The following is a 17910-nucleotide window of genomic DNA, read 5'->3' as shown; positions in this document are numbered from 1 at the left end:
AATACGGTAATTGCATTTAGTCCGCATACACATATGATGGTAATTTCTGGGCAGGAAAACAGTTGGTTAGTGAATCTTAGTAGAGCTTCAGGTTCTAGAGGCAGTTTCTATGCACAGCAAGTCTTTTAAAGTCCAAAACGCAACCCTAGCTAAAAGGCAGTTCGGAGAGGCTTAAAGTCTTGAAAAGCAGCAGAAGTCTAAAGTTCCTGTGGATACTTTCTAAGCTCTAGTTAAGAAGATACAAGAAGTTGTAACCAACATTGGAGACCTTGAGAAAGGACTTGCTAAAGGGACACAAACAGCAGCCTGAGTCTGAGCTAAGAGGGGGTTGCCCTTAACACCTCTACGTGCACTTCAACGCTCTGGAGCGAATTTCTGGAATGAGGTAAGCATTACCTTTTTCCCTAAGGTTTGAAGAAAACGTTTGTGGTGGATGCTCTGCGATGTTGCAGCTCTGGACCCCGACCTCTGGATTCCTTGGTCTGATGACGAAAGCGGGACAATGGACGGGATCTCTCAGCAGCAGTCTTGAGAAAGGATCTCTGGCACGGCTTTCATCAACTTCTCTGGTCATTCTGCAGTTTTGCTGCCTTTTCTGCAGCCAACAAAGGGCGCGATTCACCCGGTCAATTTTCTTCGCTTCCTGCTGTCCCGCACTCTAATGAGGGGGTCTGGCCGAGTTGGATCGGATCTCTGTGTCCTGGAGGACTCAGCAAAGATTATGACTGATTCAGCCTTTCCACAACGATGCACTCGAAATGGGCATTGTGTCTCCTGGAATTGGGGTTCTGCAGCTCTGTAAAACTCACAGGACCTCGGGAGATGGCTCAAATCAAAGTTAGTCTTGGGACTGGTTGTTCCCACCAGTCAAAAGGAAGGAGTCATCCTCTTCGGAGTTACTGTCGCACAGAAAATAGGGTCAGGACAGCAGTGGTCACCAGTGTTGCAAAGGTTCTGCCGGAGTCTCTGGTCGTCGTCTTCGGTTACATCAGCGTCCAGTGGTCGACTTGCTTTTCACTTCAGGATCCTAACCTTTTATACAGTGCCAGCACACACGCCTTTGCAATCTCTCTCAGCAATTTAAAGAAAGGGGTGTTTGCCTGTCAGATCAGGACAGCCAGACCCCCAGTAGGAGCTGATTCTATTCAGGCACTCTGGCATATACGGGACAGGGGGTTGGAAAACTCCTCCCCCACTTCCTGCCTGCCCAGACATTGTGGAGCCAAGGCAGGGACACCCAAGGACAAAACGCACACACAGGCCTCCCCCTCCCAGTATGGTATAAGAAGGGCTAACAAAGAACAACCACACTAGTAATGGCGAAAAAAGGAAGGCCCCAAGTTGGTACTTGGGTGCTCCTATTGTGCACTACTGAGGCTTTGGACATAGCCTGCGGTAGAAAAATCACACAATAGTTGGTAGAAAACGTCAACTGCCACCAGCCGTAACTAGGAGTTGGCCTATGTGGATAAGAAGTTAGGAGCAGAGAGAAGAGGGATACTAGGTATCCCTTTGGCACTCCACATAAGGTGGTGTGTGCCAATCTCTCAGACTATAACGTTTTTAGGAGAGATACTAAGTATCTCTCTATCCTCCTTAAGAACTGTAGTTACTCTCGGCTAAATAAAAGAATCTCAAAGGAGGACCCCCAGGGTCCCTAGCAACACTGCCCATAAGCAGCTGTGTGCTGCAATAGTAAAATGCAGAAGATGCCTGTAAGAGTTCTGGAATAAAATGGACGTCATAGGATAGGTAAGATGCAAAGAATAGAGTTTAAAAAGACAGAGCCCATAAGAATGAATGAGTAGAAAAAGGCTCCACTCATTCAGAGTCCACCAAAAAGTGCTGGAGGTCTCACTAGGAGAGGGGATGAAGCATAAAAATGATCAATCTCCCTAACACTGTTTCTTAAGAAAGGGAAGAGCTGTGAATAGTTGTCATCTACAAGAGTTTAAGGAGACTCCACTATTGGTCATGATCTGGAACAAAGTTTGCCATTTCCTGCCAACTAATACATCTCCCATTGAAGATGAATGGAAAATGAAACCTGCTCTAGGGAATGCAACGGTCTCCAGTCTGCAAGACATTAATGTGTGAAGAACAAATGCAGTCCAGTGTGTAAATGTTATCAAAAACCTACCTTGTAGAAACGTTGAGGGTGGAGGTAACTGTGATAATGATTCTTGCACTGTACCAAGCTTGCCAGACTGACACAAAGATGATTTCAGTAAAGATCAAGACTATGTTGCTCACAATTGGTGACCTACTAAAAGACACTGTGTAATGGTTATCCTGGGATCAAAATTAATTTTGTTTAAAAGCAGTTCCTCGGTATCGCATCACCGAGAGGCAGGCATTACCTCTGGGGAACCAGGAGCTAGTACATGGTGGGCAGCAAATCTAACTTGTGTGCAAGATGCAAACTGTTTTTTTTCTATTATAGATTAACCAATATCTTTTAAAGGATAGTTCTCTTATACTTTTTATCTGTAAACATTTCCAAACGTTCACAGTTAAGATCCCATAGCTATGTTTGTAGGGCAGCTCCTGCCAATAGCTTCCAACTCCAAGCAATTTCGAACCCTGGTTATCGCTAGGTTCGTCTTTTCAACAGTTCCTCTACTATATAATCCCCTTTAATAAGTTGCAATTGATGACATTTCACATTAAGTAATTTCCTATGGAACATTCTTTTAAAGTACACACAAGGTGTTGTAATATGGACATTTTTGAGGCACCATTGCCTATAAAGTAATTGTTGTTGGAACCACATTTTAGGCATAACAAGATCATTCAGATGAGATCATAGAAATTAAAATCTGTCCATAGGAAACAGAGATATGGAAGATTGTATTAACCTTTTTGGTGGCCTTCTTAAGTCCTAAATCCTAGAAGTGTCACATCCTAGTAACACATGGAAATGATTAATCTATTGGTACTTTCTGATGGCCCAGGTCAGTCTCACCTTTTCCTCTAACACTGCCATGACCTTACAAATGCCCCCCTCCTAATTGTCTTGTTTTTTCTTTTCCTCATTCACACAAGGATCGAAACAGTTGGAAAATAACATTGTGGTGCTTTGTTTTCAAGGGAGAGCATTCTTTCCGTTTTTAGATCCTGCACACAGGCTGAGCTATTCAGTTTTAACTGGAAAAGTCAAATGGGATATCTAGAATTCTGATGCTTGTTAATCTACTTAGAATCGCATGCTGTGCATATAATCCGACATCCATTGGTAACTGCTGACTATTGCATCTTGCCTTTTGAGAATCAAAAGGGGACGTCGACATGGGCGTGCCTTTAACACTATCCGTACGTGACGTGTAGTGTACCCAAAATTTCTTGCATGTCACGGTCTCTCAGATTGTTTTTTCCGCCCAGTAAACTGGTCGGCTTTTGCGGAGCTTGTCCAGAGACATTGCTGCTGTTATCCTCGACCTTTGGTCGTATATGAGTTCTTTAATATTATCCAACCGTCCCTTCCATCGATGGCAGTTTCCAGATCTCCGCTGAAGACGGTTCCACAGATCTTCGACGGACAGTGTACGGTTGGCGCTGCCGACCGCGTTGCCGGGCCTTCTGGCTGGCCTACTCAATAGGGAGAGCGGGGTCCGGGTGGACATTTCCTTTTCTAAGAATGCCTTTCCCTTTCCCCTCTCTTTGTTGCCTGGGTCTTTTCGTCACCATTTATTTCCTCAGCTATGGAGAGGACTCCTTTTAGGTTTTGTCCTTCTTGTAAGGCCAAATTGCCTTGGAAGGATAAACACTGTAGGTGTAATCAGTGTTTGTCCCTTAATCACACCGAGACAGTTTTTGCGGCTTGCAAGCTCCTGCGTCTGAAGACACTGAAGGAGCGCTGTGTTAAGCAGTGGGCCTATGGAATGTTGCAGGCCGAGTCTAGTTCTCCCACTGCCACAACCGCCGATTGTGACGAGGGGCTGAGTGACGAACAGGCCTCCGATGCGGAGGCGATTGACATCTCGGCAGAGCGTTCTCGCTCCGCGCTGTCTGTCCCTGGCCCCATTATGCAAGACTCGGGTCTTGCTATGGGGACTGTACACCCCGGCGACAGACACTCATGTTTCACACACTAAGAACACAACTCCAGGGATGTCTTTGACGGTCCATAGCGCCAACTGCCACACCGATAACTTCGGCTTTGCCCGCCGATCGTCAGGATAGGCAGCCCTCCCTGCAACCGCAGGTGCAACTTGTGACTGGGCCCTCTAAATCGAAGGGCGCTGCCCCCAATATTCAGGAGTCCGTCGAGATGCATCAGAAAAAAGCGTCCACAGCCAAGAAGGCCCCGGTTCCGCCGAAAGTAACCACGCAACCGCAGGCCCGAACTTTACAACTTCCTGACTCTGAGGTGATTACCGAAAGCATCGCTAGGATTATTTCGGCGGATGGTCAGAATCAACGGTCCAAGGATTCATGGAGACCCAAGGACAATTCCAAGGATTCCTCGAAATCCAGGGATAGGCCGAAAGATTCATCAAAACCCAAAGGACACGCATCAACCGTCGGTCCCCCGAAAGGACTTTTCGGAAGGCACTGGAGGGATTTCTTCGACGTTAAAGGAGAAATCTCGACGTTTGGTGACAGAAGATCCACTACAGGAGCCCTTTCCACCCCTGGACTCCTCTGGTTCATCTATTTGAACCAGAGAGAAATTTGAGGGATGTATGGATAGGCTAGAGAGGTTTGTAGAACTCTCTGAAAAATCCACACCCAAAAGACCTAGAAAGGAGAACCCCCGCTATCCCTGTGACTAAGCTTCAGAAAGTCTTTGACCCTTCTCAAGAGGAAGAATATATTTGACCTCACTGAGGAGGAGGCCCCTGTGTACCTATACAATCAAGATGAAGATCCCTTTGCGGACACTGAGGATGTTCATTTGGACTCCACAGAGGTTTGGGGAGACAACCCGACCCAATTGATCCTCACCCTTGGCAGTCACCTACTCAAACACCGGAACCTGATGCCTTGTGCTTGGACTCCCCAATCACACCCACTCGATAAGCCTCCCTGGTCGACAACCAAATGGCGTTCAAAGCCATATTGAGGAAAGCAGCGGAACATTTCCATATTGCTACCCAAGATGCTGTTCCAGAAGCTGATTTTGTCGAGGACATCCTAAAAGAAAGACCACCAGCCAGCCAAGCTATTCCTCTGTTAAATTCAATCAAGAAGCGGTTGGCCCCTTCTTTTATTGACGCCTGCCCTAACTAGAGCAGTAAATCCTAGGGTAGAAAAATGTGCGACCCTCCCCCTCTTACTCCCTTTACATCAGGGGTCATGCTACTCCAGATTCACTGGTGGTAACAACAACCAGGAAGAGAGCAGGGATTCCCCTATCAACCGGGTAGGCACCCCCTAACAAGGAGTGTAAGAGACTATATGCTCTAGGGAAAAGGGTCACGGCGGCTGCGTCCTTTTCCACTCACATCGCAAATAATACAACCTTGTTGGCCAGCTATGCCGATGCGCAATGGGCCATGCAACAGGAGGGCCTTTCAAGAAGTCCCTGAATCGCTGCAAGCTCGTCTGCTCTCCACAGTTGCAGAAGGCAGGCAGGTTAATCAGAGTATCCTTAAAATTACTTTGGAAGCAGCAGACCGAGCTGGCAGATCCTTGGCTCAAGGTACCCTCCTGAAGAGGCATGCATGGTTACGCAAGAGACTTGAGCCTCATTAATAAATAAGCCAGTGGAAGAAACTAATTTATTTGGAAAGGTGGTTGACGAAGCACTCACAAACCACTAAGAAAGAGCATGACACCCTCAAGACTCTGGATCAGATCACCCAGAGGCCTTTTCTGAGGAGGGGGGAGCGGGTCTAAACATTCCTGTTTAGAATTCAGCCAGTCCCCCAATTCAGACCTACACGAGCAAGATGCCTGACGCCAGAACATCTGGGCATCCTGCTACAAGAAGTCAAGACCCTGCTCGTCTTCCCCTCCAACGAGAGGGTCCAAAACATGCTGTTTCAGATCCCTCAATATGTAGCCAGTCGAGAGGTGACGGTACGCAAGGCTATGCGACTGTTAGGAATGAAGGCGTTGTGCATTTATTTGGATCCTCACGCGCGATTGCGCATGCGTCCAATGCAGGAGTGACTCAACAGCCAGTGGTGTCAGGCCAGCGGACAATGGGACGATTTAGTAGTTGTCTCGTCAGCCCTAGTTCTCTTGCTACGGTGGTGGTTGAGGGACAACCCCTTGAAGGGGAAATCCTTCACCACCCCCCGCAGTGAAGGCCATTCTCACTACAGACTCCCCTCTCTCAGGGTGGAGGAGCTTCACCTACTTCAACAGACAGCGCACAGAGGTTAGTCGTTAGATATAGTATTCAAAGCACTTAAGGCACAACTGCAGGGGAAGACGTCCTGATCCTCAGACAGCACCACGGCCATGTACTATCCGAACAAACAGGGGGGCACTCCCTCTCCAAGGCTGTCCAAACAGTCCCAGAACATTTGGAAGTGGGCTCTCAAACACATGTTCCTGTTATCACATGTTCCAGGGGAACTCAATCTTCTGGCAGAAGTACTCAGCAGAGATTTCCCGCTACCAATGGAGTATGAATGGCGATTACACGAAAACATAGTCTCGAAGGTTTTTGCAGAATGGGGCTTCCCTGAGATCGACTTGTTCGCGACTCTGGAGAACGCTCAATGCCAAGACTACACCTCCAGGTACCCACTGAACCGCTCCAAGGGGAATGGACTCTGGATCACATGGTCAGGGAAATTTGTTTACGCTTTACCCCTCCTTGAACCCTCCCTCCCCCCAAACTCCCCTACTAAACAAGATAGTGCACAAGATGCACCAGGAACCAGTCAGCATGATATTGGTGGCCCCCATGTGGGACCGCCAACCCTGGTTCTCTCATCTGATGGAGAGGGCTCTATCTCCCCCAGTGAAACTACCTTGCTCGTACAACAGGTTGTCTCAGGACAAAGGGGAGACACTTCACCCCTGCCCGCAAACATTGAACATAGCGGCCTGGCTCCTGAGGTCATAGAGTTCGGACACATACAACTCCTCAGAGATGCATGGACATACTTAAGGAAGCGAGAAAACCTAACACCCAATACTGCTATTCCAGTAAATGGAAACAATTTATCTGGTGCAATACCAAGGGCATCAATCCCATTGACTGCTCTCCTACTCACATTGTACGGTACCCGACTCACTTGCTTGACTCAGGCCTGGTTTTTAATTCCCTTAAGGTTCACTTCGCTGCTCTTTCAGCCTACACTACGTCACAACAGAAAGTGTCATGGTGGAAGATACCAGTTAAGGCTTTCATGGAAGGGGTCAAGAGGATTCAACCCCCATTTCTAACCCAACTCCCGGATGGGACCTAAATGTGGTATTAACCAGACTTATTGGGTCTCCATTTGAGCCTATGCATAAGGCAATCCTTCCTAGTGGCTAAGGACAGCCTTCCTAGTGGCTATCACTTCTATAAGAAGGGTTGGTGAACTACAGGCCCTTTCAGTTCTAGACCCTTTCGTGACAGTTCAGAGATAAGGTGGTTCTGCGCACTCACCCTTGTTTTGCGCCTAAATTTATCTCCAAGTTCCATGTGAACCAATCCATAGAACTGCCTACTTTCTTCCAGAACCCTACTAACATGGCTGAGAGAAGCCTACACACATTACATGTGTGTAGGGCAGTCTTGTTTTACCTGGACAGAACTAAACCTATGAGAAAGACGAACCAATTTTTCGTTTTTCAGGGGCAGCTGGTAGAGAAGGGGATCCTGTCTCTAAATCGGCAATCTCTAAGTGGATTGTTAAATGCATCACTCTGTTTCTCTCTTGCTAAGAGAGAGCTGTCCTTCAAGCCTAGAGCACACTCTACTTGGGGTACTGGGGCTTCCATTGCATTCATTGCAAATGTTCCCCTAGAGTCCATTTGCAAAGCGGCAACCTGGAGTTCTGTACACACCTTTACAAAACACTTTTGCCTAGACACTCATTCTAGGTCTGATTCTCAGGTGGGACAAGCAGTACTAAGACTTCTTTTTACTACGGTTCCTTCTCTCAAACCACCTCCAACTCCGGATACTGCTCGCTAGTCTATGCACAGCATGTGATTTCAAGCAGATTAACAAGCATCAGAAGACATGCATTACTTACCGTAAAAGCATTTCTGATGATTGTATCTGCTTAGATTCACATGCGCCCACCCGTCCTCCCCGCTCCGATGGAAGGAAAATACACGTCTTACTATTTTCTCTTTTCTCCTAGGCTCCCTCACAGGAGAAAAAATACAATCTGAGGGACCTCGACGTGTGAGGTATTTTGGGTACACTACACGTCATGTAGGAAAAGTGTTACAGGCACGCCCATGTCAACCTCCCCTTTCGGTTTTTGAAGCTATAGATCGGCTGGACACCGCAACAACAAATATGGAGCTGATTGTCATGATGCCCGCTCCCGGGGAGCCGGTTCAAGCCCTGCGTCCCTGAAAGCGGACATCCAGTCCCCAAGGAAGGACCCAGCAACCCCATATAGGGGCCCTTTGGACAGTGTCCTGGCGCCATAGGCGCCAGGTTCATTATGGGAGTGCTTGGGTGCACTTACCTGATGCAGACCATGCTGCAGGATCCCGGCCTCCTTGAGGCCTGAAAGGAACTACTTTACCTGTGGGACTAATTTACCATCCGGGCATGGTCGGGGAAGGATACATACCTGATTGGAGGAAGGATACATACCTGGAACTTCTTCCAAGGCTATTTAAACCCCACCCGAACAGCCACACGTGCTTCGCGTTGTTCTGCATCTAGCAGCTGGACGCTCACCGTGTCTGCTCCTGCATCCTGACTTCTGCCACGCCTGCCAGCATCCTGGATCACCTGCAAAGGAAGAGAAGAAGAGAACAGAAGAAGGAAAAGTCCTTACCTGCTAAATCCGCATCCCGGAGACATCTCGCCGACAATCCTGAAAAGGAAGACTTTAATTTAAAAGCTCATCGCGTCGATCGCTGCAGCGCCGCATTCCACCTACCTTTACAGGGCGCCTCCATGTTCAGCAGCGATCATCTGGATTCGCAGTCACGCCCCAGCGCCTAGGGAGAAAAAGACCAGAACAAAAGGTGAGAGAGAGAGAAGGGAATAAGGAAAGCTAAATCTCCATGTTAAGACTTACCTGTTGATTAATGCATTCTTCATTTCGGGTCCGCGCCGCATCCTGGCATTTCCGGACCCCGGCCCCTAAGGGGAAAAAGAGACATCAGCGTTAATGAGCGAATGAAAAGACATTACCAAAAAACGCTCATTAAAGACTTAACTGATTTCTACAAGGATTTCACCTCTCATCTCGGGTCGGTGCCTGTTCCCCGGCATTCCGTACCCCAGCCCCTATGGGGAAAAAGACACTAGCATTAGTACATTAATGCATGGACACAAGGGGAACCTCTTATCAAAAAACTTACCTGGAAGCCAAGCAAGTTTGGTTCTCACCAATCCGAAAATTCAGTGAAGTAACTGGATACCAACGCGCCCCTGCATCAGAAGCAGGATGGAGAGCTCGTCCTTCCAGACCCTCAGGTGAGACGCTACGAGAAATCACAGAAGGGTTTCGAGGAGGGTGAGAGGGGAAAGTGGGAGGCCGATTGCATTACCCCGCAGACAGTTAATCCCCTATTTTCGCCTACAGAAGGATACTTCTGCGAGCCAGGCAAGCCAGATTTGGGGGCCCGGTCCAGTCCGTCTTCCGAACCCTGCGCATCACCTTAGAAGAGGTCACAGCAGCGCGAACCAGGCCAGCGCCTCCGTGGGAGTCAGGTGAACGTAACACTGATGCTGGAGGACCTAGAGAATAGGTCTCGTCGGGTCAATGTTCGACTTAAACTGCTGCCCGAAGCGGTGGCGGATCATCAATTGAAAGAGGAGTGCCAGAAGATTTTTGCAGAGCTTGTGTGCGAGGAAGACCCGTGCTCGATTGGAGGTGGTGGTGGCCTTTGCTAGGTATGGACAGAAGGAAGCGGTGCTACGGGCGGTCCGACAGAGGGAGCCAGTTCTCTACAAGGGTCAAGAGGTTCAGTTATTTCAAGACCTGGCTGCAAGCACGTTGCTGAAAAGGAGGAATATGGGCCCGGTGCTCTGGGAGCTGGCAAGGAGGGGGATTAATGATAGGTGGTCCTTCCCTTGTGGTTTGGTATTTACATGGGAGGGGAGTCAGAAGCGAGTGACCACGCTTCGGGAGGCATCCAGCATCCTTAGCTTGGATCTAGATAGTGGAGGAGGAGACCAGGCTATTGGGGATCCTGTTCCCCAGAGGGGCCAAAGAGAAGAGCCGGCCTTGGGAATGGTCAACGGCGGGAGAGCGAGGCAAGAAGAAGGGAGTAGGGCTAGGCTCCACGGGTAAGATGATAGCCCGTCAGGTGGGAGGCAAGACCGGTGGCACTGGGGGAAGCTCAGGGGCTCCCTAGGAACTTAAGGCAGCAGGTGGGGGGTGGTGGACTCATGGGGTGCGAATGGTGCCTGGCGGAGAAGAGTAAAACATTTTGGAACAAGAAAGGACGAGGTTGTCCGGTGAGTGGTGGGAGGAGGGTGGGGGGTTGGGGGTTTTGGGCGGGGGGAAGGGGGTTGGGGGGAGGGATGAGACGGTGAAGATGGGGAGGTCAAGGTGGGGAGGGGGGATGGGGACGTTGGGCAGGGAGGGGGGCTAATGGCAAAGGAGCGGGTCTTCATCTGGCTCTAAGTTGGGTAACACATAAGGTGAGGGGTTTGAATTCCCCCCTCAAGAGGGCGAAATTAGAACGTTTTGTTAAAACGCATCCCCTGGATGTTTTTGGCGCTGCAAGAGACACATTTGTTGCGTGTTGATCAGGGCCGCCTGCGATTGAAAGGCTTCCCGCAGATCCTCTTTGCATCGGGTCCGACCAAGAAGGGGGGGAGGCTCTAGCGTTTGGGAGAGGGGCCGATTTCAAAGCCCAGGATGTCCTTAGAGACAAAAATGGGAGATACCTCATGGTGAGGGGGGAGTGTAAGGGAGCCACATACACCATTGCATCGGTATACGCTCCAAATGCGGGTCAGGGGTGATTTTTGAGGGAAATTCTAGTGGTGTTAGACGGATTTGCGAGGGGGCAGATTATCGTAATGGGTGACTTTAATCTGGCATGGGACAGAAGGCTGGATCGGACGCACCATGCGGGCGGAGTGGTGTCTTCCCCTCAACTGAGGGAACGATTCGAGAGAGCAGGGTTGAAAGATGTATGGAGGGTGTTGAGGGGACAGGGGGAGGGTCACACGTTCCTGTCAGATCCCAATCGAGAATTGATTACATTTGGGTATCCGCTAGCTTAGTGGGAGGGGATGAGGAGGTAGAGACAGGCCCGATAGGTATTCCAGATCACAAGGTGGTCCAGATGAAATTACGATTGGGTAGGGGGAAGACCGGGGATCTGGAGTTGGCGTTTTCCAGGTGAACTTCTGAGAGACCGATTGATCAGGGAGGAGTTAACCACCTGCATTTGATCCTTTTTTTAAACAAAATAACGACACAGATACGAGCCTCAGCATACAGTGGGATGCTTTTAAAGCCACCCTGAGAGGTGACCTTATTGCTCTAAAGGCAGAAAGGAACAGACAGCTGCGCTTTTTGGAGGCGCAACTGGAGGGGGAGGTAGAGGCGGCAAGAGTTAGGCTGCGGGAGGCCCCTCCAAGAAAGCATATAGGGAATACAGGCTAATCGAGTGGGCAATTGAGGGTTTTAAGGACTAAAAAGGCCGAAGAGGCGCTGTTGAGGGTCAGGCAGATGTATTATGCAAAGGCGAATGAGGCGGACTCACTGATGGCGCGGTTGTTAAGGGGGAATAAGGAACGAAATGCGATTATAGCCATAAAAGATGAAAAGGGGGGGAAGACTCTCCCGCTCGGAAGACATCGCAGAGCGCCTAGTCCGATTATGAGGCCCTGTACACTCCGCAGGACCCGTCTGCTCAGTCTCAGCAGGATTTTCTGGGGACCTTGTCCCTTCCGTGCCTTTCTGGGGAGGAGGCAGAGGTATTGGGTCAGGATATTACAGAGAACGAGGTGCGTGCGGCCATCGCGTCTCTCCCCAATAACAAAGCTCCGGGTCCCGACGGATTCCCGGCCTTTATAAAGCTTTCTCCAACATTCTATCCCCCTATTTAGCGCAATTATTCAATTCGTTTTGCACTTCGGGTGGTACTACCCTGTCCATGGAGGAGGCAAAAATGTCTTTAATTCATAAGACAGGCAAAGACGCGGAGGATTGCACCTCCTACCGACCCATAGCACTCATTAATTTGGATGTGAAAATCTATACTAAGATTTTGGCTAAGCGCTTGGAGGGCTTCTTGCCTACGCTAGTCCATCAGGACCAGTCGGGGTTCATTCAGGGCCGACAGCTGACAATATTAGGCAGGTGGCCCAACTGGTCGAAAAGTCGCAGAAGACCCCCACTCCGGTGTTCCTCTTGGCGCTGGATGCGGAGAAGGCTTTCGACCGGGTGGAGTGGTCCTTTCTGTTTCTGACCATGGCAAGAATGGGGTTGGGGGAGAAGTTCATACGGATGGTGAGAGCGAATTACCGGGCTCCCATGGCGCGTTTGGTAGTGAAATGGCGTGGCATCGCGCTCCTTTAAGCTTGGCCGGGGTACAAGGCAGGGGTGCCCCCTCTCACCGCTGTTGTACGCATTGTACTTGGAACCTCTTTTGGTGGCAATGAGGGAGGCGGTAGATATCCGGGGTGTCCCCTTTGGGGGGCAGGAACATAAGGTGGCCGCATTCGCGGATGACATGTTACTCTCATTGACTGACCCAAGAAAGTCCATTGGGGCGTGCATGGCGCTCTTAAATTTGGGGAGGTTTAAGGCCTAAAGATTAATCTCTAGAAATCTGAAGCGTTAAACCTTTCGTTAGGGGGGGGGTGGAGGCTAAGGCTCTGAGGGAGTCCTCACCTTTTAAGTGGAGCCCGGGAGGGCTACGGTATCTAGGGATCAAGGTTACCCCTCACTTATCAGGGTGGTTTGGGGCAAATTATCCTCCCCTTCTGACCGCAATTAAAAAGGATCTCAGGAAGTGGAGTTCTCTAAGGTTATCGTGGCTTGGCTGGGGCACGGCGCTGAAAATGGTGGTCCTCACGCGGCTGCTCTCTGTTCCAAGCTATTCCGGCTAGCTTCTTTAGAGAATTGAACAGAGCAGCTAGTGCATTTCTTTGGGATGGCAAAAAACCGCGCGTGGCAAAGCGATTGTTGACCGCATCAAGAGGGAGGGGAGGTTTAGCTTTGCCAGATTTCCGCCGCTATTATGAGGCGGCACAGCTGCAGGTCATTAGGGAGTGGTTTTCAGCAGATTATGTTAAGCATTGGGTCAAGATGGATAGAGAAGTAGCTCAACATCACCTTGGGGAGGTACTGTGGCTGCCGCGTAGGCTCAGACCGGCACATATCTATATGAGCAGTATCACAAAGGGCCTGGTGGAGATATGGGATGGAGTTGTGAGGAAATTGGAGATTACCACGTTCCCGTCACCATTCACCCCCCTTTTTTACAATGGGGATTTTACGCCGGGTTTGGAAAAGGGGGCGTTCCTGCGGTGGGAGGAAGGGGGATGTAGGGTCATTAGGGACCTGTTCCGTAATCAGCAAGTAAAATCCTTCGAGGACTGTAAACGGGAATTTGGTGTGGGAGAGGGGGAAAGGCTCCGGTATTTCCAACTCCGACACTGGGTGATGTCTACAGAGATTCGTACAGTGGCAACTCGTGAGTTGACCCCTTTTGAGAATTATTTGCTGACACACGGGGGATCCAGGGGGTTGATTTCAGATCTTTATAGGCTGCTAGAGGCTGTGGGCCTGATCACTAAATGGTCATATATGTTCGGATGGGAGGAGATGATTGGTGGGGTGATGGAATGGGAGGAGTGGGTGAGACTTTGGAGACTGATCCCGAAAGTGGCTAGGGCTGTTCTACTTCAGGAGGCCTGGTATAAGTATCTGTTTTGTTGGCATTACACGCCAGCTCGTCTGCATGCAATATACCCCGGGGTCTCAAATAGGTGTTGGAGAGGCTGTGGCGAAGAGGGGACAGAGGCTCATATTTGGTGGGATTGCCCGGTTATTAAGTCTTTCTGGGTGGTTGTTACGCAGGCTCTGGCCCAGGCTCTGGGAGAAGATGAGGGCCAGGACCCTCGGGGGATCCTCTTGGGCAGGGGCCTGGAATCGGGGGAGGGTGGGATGAGAGTGGGGCGACGTAAAGCTCGAATGATCTTCATATTGGCGGCGATGGCTCTTCTTGTCCAGAGGTGGAAGAGCCCCGAGATCCCGACGGAACAAGACTGGTTAAGAAAAATGTGGGAAATAGTGTCCTTAGAATGGGCCGCATATGCAGCTAACAATAAGTTGCAGGATTTTGCAGCGGAATGGGGAGAGACCTTGGACTATTTGAAGGGGGACTTTCGGGAGCAATGGCGACCTCAGAGACTTAATTTTCTGGATTTTCAAGCCGGATGAGTTATGTTCGTGGGGTGAGGGGGTGTGGGGAGGGGAATAGGGGGAGAAGGGGAGTTTTGGGAGTGTTGTTGCTTTGAGGGACATTGGGGGGGGGTTGGGATTCCTTCGGGATGGGGGGAGGGTAGGGGAGGGGTAAGGGGTTAGGGGGGAGTTGAATTGTTTCGTTTTTTCCTGCTGTAATATGTATAAACTCAATAAAAAGATTTTTTTAAAAAAGCCAGGGCTATGAGCCTACAGACATAAACCAGATACAAACCCCAGTCATCCAGAAAAGTTGATTTGTTATAACCTAAAAGTTAAAGCCCAGGAAAAACATATTACCTCCGGAGACGGGCACAACCAGGTCTGTGACGTAAATCGGCTAAGAGGGAGCAAAAAAGGGATCCAAAGTGAAGAGAGTGCAACATCCCACTTGTGGAATTGAACAAATTAATGTAAGAAGTCACAAGAGACTATTTGCAGGTTAAAGACTGGTACTAGCAGTACCATCAGGAGAAAGGAATCATTCTCCTGACCTAAGTTACTTTTCTGTTAGTGGTAGGGTCAGTTAGGGTAGTTTTTCGACAGCGGACTGATTTGTTTTTGGACATTCACCACTGACAAACGAGCACCTTAGTCATATAGGCAGGGACCATTGATAGTTATAGGGCAAGTTCGGCCTTCTACCTTTTACTTTAATAAAGAGTATATCGTGTCCTTTGAGTCTATGTCCTGCTGACTCACCAGAGCATGGTGTAGATTTCCTTTGAAGAGCCAGCAAGCAGACTGCAGACCTAAAATAAAATTAAACTGGTCTCCAATTCCCAATATCATGTTAAAGTTACATTGATAACAAAACTTCATTGCACTGGCCACATCAGCAGCAGTGTCATACCCACAGGAGAAGGGTGTGCACCTATGACCAGATTTGGATGCTGCACCTATTCTTCCAGTCTACTGTTGCTGATCTTGGCTGCATGGCTCCTAAGTGCATGCAGTCTGGCCCTTTGAACCCCTCCCTTCTCTGCCAAATTGCCATCTTGTTTGCACATCCTAATATTACCCAAATACACTTCTGCAACGTCCTTGTATGCATTACCATAGGAAGGCGCCTGAAGGCTGAAACATCGATACGCGCGGCCAGGCCCCTGTAGAACACCCAATACCTGCTTTATTTAGTTGATTGTTATATTCATCCGTTGGAGAATATTTTACAACAGTCTCAACCTATATAAAATGTACATTGTTTTCATCATACATGTTGCCAAAAATGTTCTGAAGGGATTACACGTATATTCCTTCTGTCAGGAAGCCTCCTCCCTCATGGGAACTTAATTGCTACTTTCCAAATTCATGTCCTCCTGAGGATAGGTTTGCAGCATATCACATGAATGGCAACCTTCATGATAGCTGAGATCCCAGCCTGCATGTACAGCTTTACAAGCTCGCTCGCAAAGTTTGCATAGGACCCATCTCTCTCTTATTTCAAAAGTGGTCTCAGATTACCATTTACGGCTGCGCTCTTCTGAAGCATTTAGCTGCCTGGTCTTTACAAAGAGGCCTCATGAAGATCATTTCACTCATTTGCAAAATAATGCTTCCTGCGTTCTTATTCCAAAGTAGATAAAAAGTAGGGTCTGTCCAAATTCTAATTAGGCCTCCCTCCAGAGCCCACTATGCCTTTGCCTGCCCTAGCGCTATTCCTGGTTGTTGTTTAGGTGTGCCATATTTTCATTCCCACCCCCCCTTGTAAGGTATAGCCCTCTTTTGCTGACATCAGTTTCCAGACAAGCCACTTTGTTCACACCACGGCCTTTCGGGAATTGCTGCAAGCACTTTTCGTACATGTCTGGGAGAGACGGGAAGGTACTTGGAGCAGCGAGGTAAAGAGTGGGACTTGGGTGGAGGGAGGTTGGGTTTCTTACACGGGTCAGACTGGGACGACGAGGAGGAGGGGGTGGCGGGTTGGGTGATAAGGTAAAGGGCTTAGAGGTGCCTACCCAGGATATCCTGGGTTACAGGGGTGTACCCCACATTACAGAAAGAAGGGGTGGTTTGGGTGGGGTGGACTGATGAGTGCCATTTGCGGTGGTGTCCCCGCACAAGCCTAGAGTCACAGAAGTGGGGGGGGGGGGCTAACAAAAATTGCCTACAGAGAAATGTGCCCCAGCAAAAGTGGCATGCATGCAATTTTCATAGATCCCTTTTAATGACACTTTTAATTGAGCTGTTCAAGATTAATAAAGTTTCTGTAATGTAGAAGGTAAAGTGACGGTATTCCTAGATTTCGGTCAGTAAAATCCTTAAACCTCTCTGCTCACATATAATAATGTGTTTGTACATAGTTCTTCAAGCTGGATGCCTCCTGCTACTCAATGCTCTAATTTTCAGTGTTTTTACCCAATTTAATGGTACTCAATTTATTGGCCAATGATGAAAGGCAGAGTGTCCTGCTGAGAGGTTCAAACTTTCAAAGTGCATGCTGGCCCCTGTCTTTGGAGATTATTTAACTTGTGAGCTTGCTACTTGGACCTACATTGTAATGCTCGCAGATCAAGAGCAAACTGGAGTCAACGGCGGCAGCAGTGTATGAGGGGAGCTGTATAGAGACTAGGGTTGTACTGAATAGCATATTTAGTATTTGGCCGAATACCGAATAGTTTGTCAACTATTCGGCCGAAGCCGAATATGAAGCCGAATAGTTGCTTTATTTAATAAATCATGTTCCAAACTTCAAAAAATAAACAAAGCACCATTTTAAATGCATTCTATACTTTTATTTCTCTTCATTGTAATTAATGTAGCATCTTTATTTAAAGTATAAAACCCAGAAATAAAGCAGATTTAACCAAATTGAAGGGGCCAAATGTATAGAAGATTGTTGCATATTCAGTGCCACTTTAAGTAGGAGGTTTCACAAATGCAAAAGGACTGCCTTTGTGAATCCGTTGCATTGCATTCTCTATCCAGTTACAAAGTCGATGGGGTCGAGATTCGAAACTTCTTTGCAGCTCACACAGAAATGTATAAAATGGTTCATGTCGGATCATGTAGATCACAAGTCAAGAGGAAATGTGAACTCCATTTTACAACTATTCACCCCACCCAAATAAATGCTGCTCACTTTTCACTTATCCTAGCCAGTCTTTCTTGCCAACACACAAACATATGCAACTTATAATTCCTGATAAAATATCAGATAATGTTAAACTCAGGACTCAAGTCCTTAAAAAAAGAAAAGGGGGGTATATGATGTACACAATGGGAAGTGACATGACAGGAAATGAGAGTATCTATGCACATGTCTTTCATTTAGTTTTTTCCAACTGAAAAAAGTGTACATTGCATATAAACATTCACCAAAAGAAAAGATGTTCCTGTATTGTTGCAGGCTAAGTATAAAAGATGAGCACCTTTTTTGCCTAAAAATCTGTAA

The 17910-nt window shown here is 48.4% G+C and overlaps 1 protein-coding gene across 2 annotated transcripts in view; it reads left to right on the top strand.

Annotated features, from left to right (window-relative positions):
- The window catches only part of CUEDC2 (CUE domain containing 2), a 226417-nt gene that overhangs the window by 205643 nt on the left and 2864 nt on the right, over positions 1-17910 (top strand). The gene's annotated exons all lie outside the window — the stretch shown is intronic.

The sequence above is a fragment of the Ambystoma mexicanum genome, chromosome 8 (genome assembly GCF_040938575.1).
Source record: "Ambystoma mexicanum isolate Mex_15411 chromosome 8, UKY_AmexF1_1, whole genome shotgun sequence".
In the NCBI taxonomy this organism is placed as follows: domain Eukaryota; kingdom Metazoa; phylum Chordata; class Amphibia; order Caudata; family Ambystomatidae; genus Ambystoma; species Ambystoma mexicanum.
The sequence above is the reverse complement of the archived record's forward strand: the minus strand, read 5'-3'. Positions and strand labels throughout refer to the sequence as shown.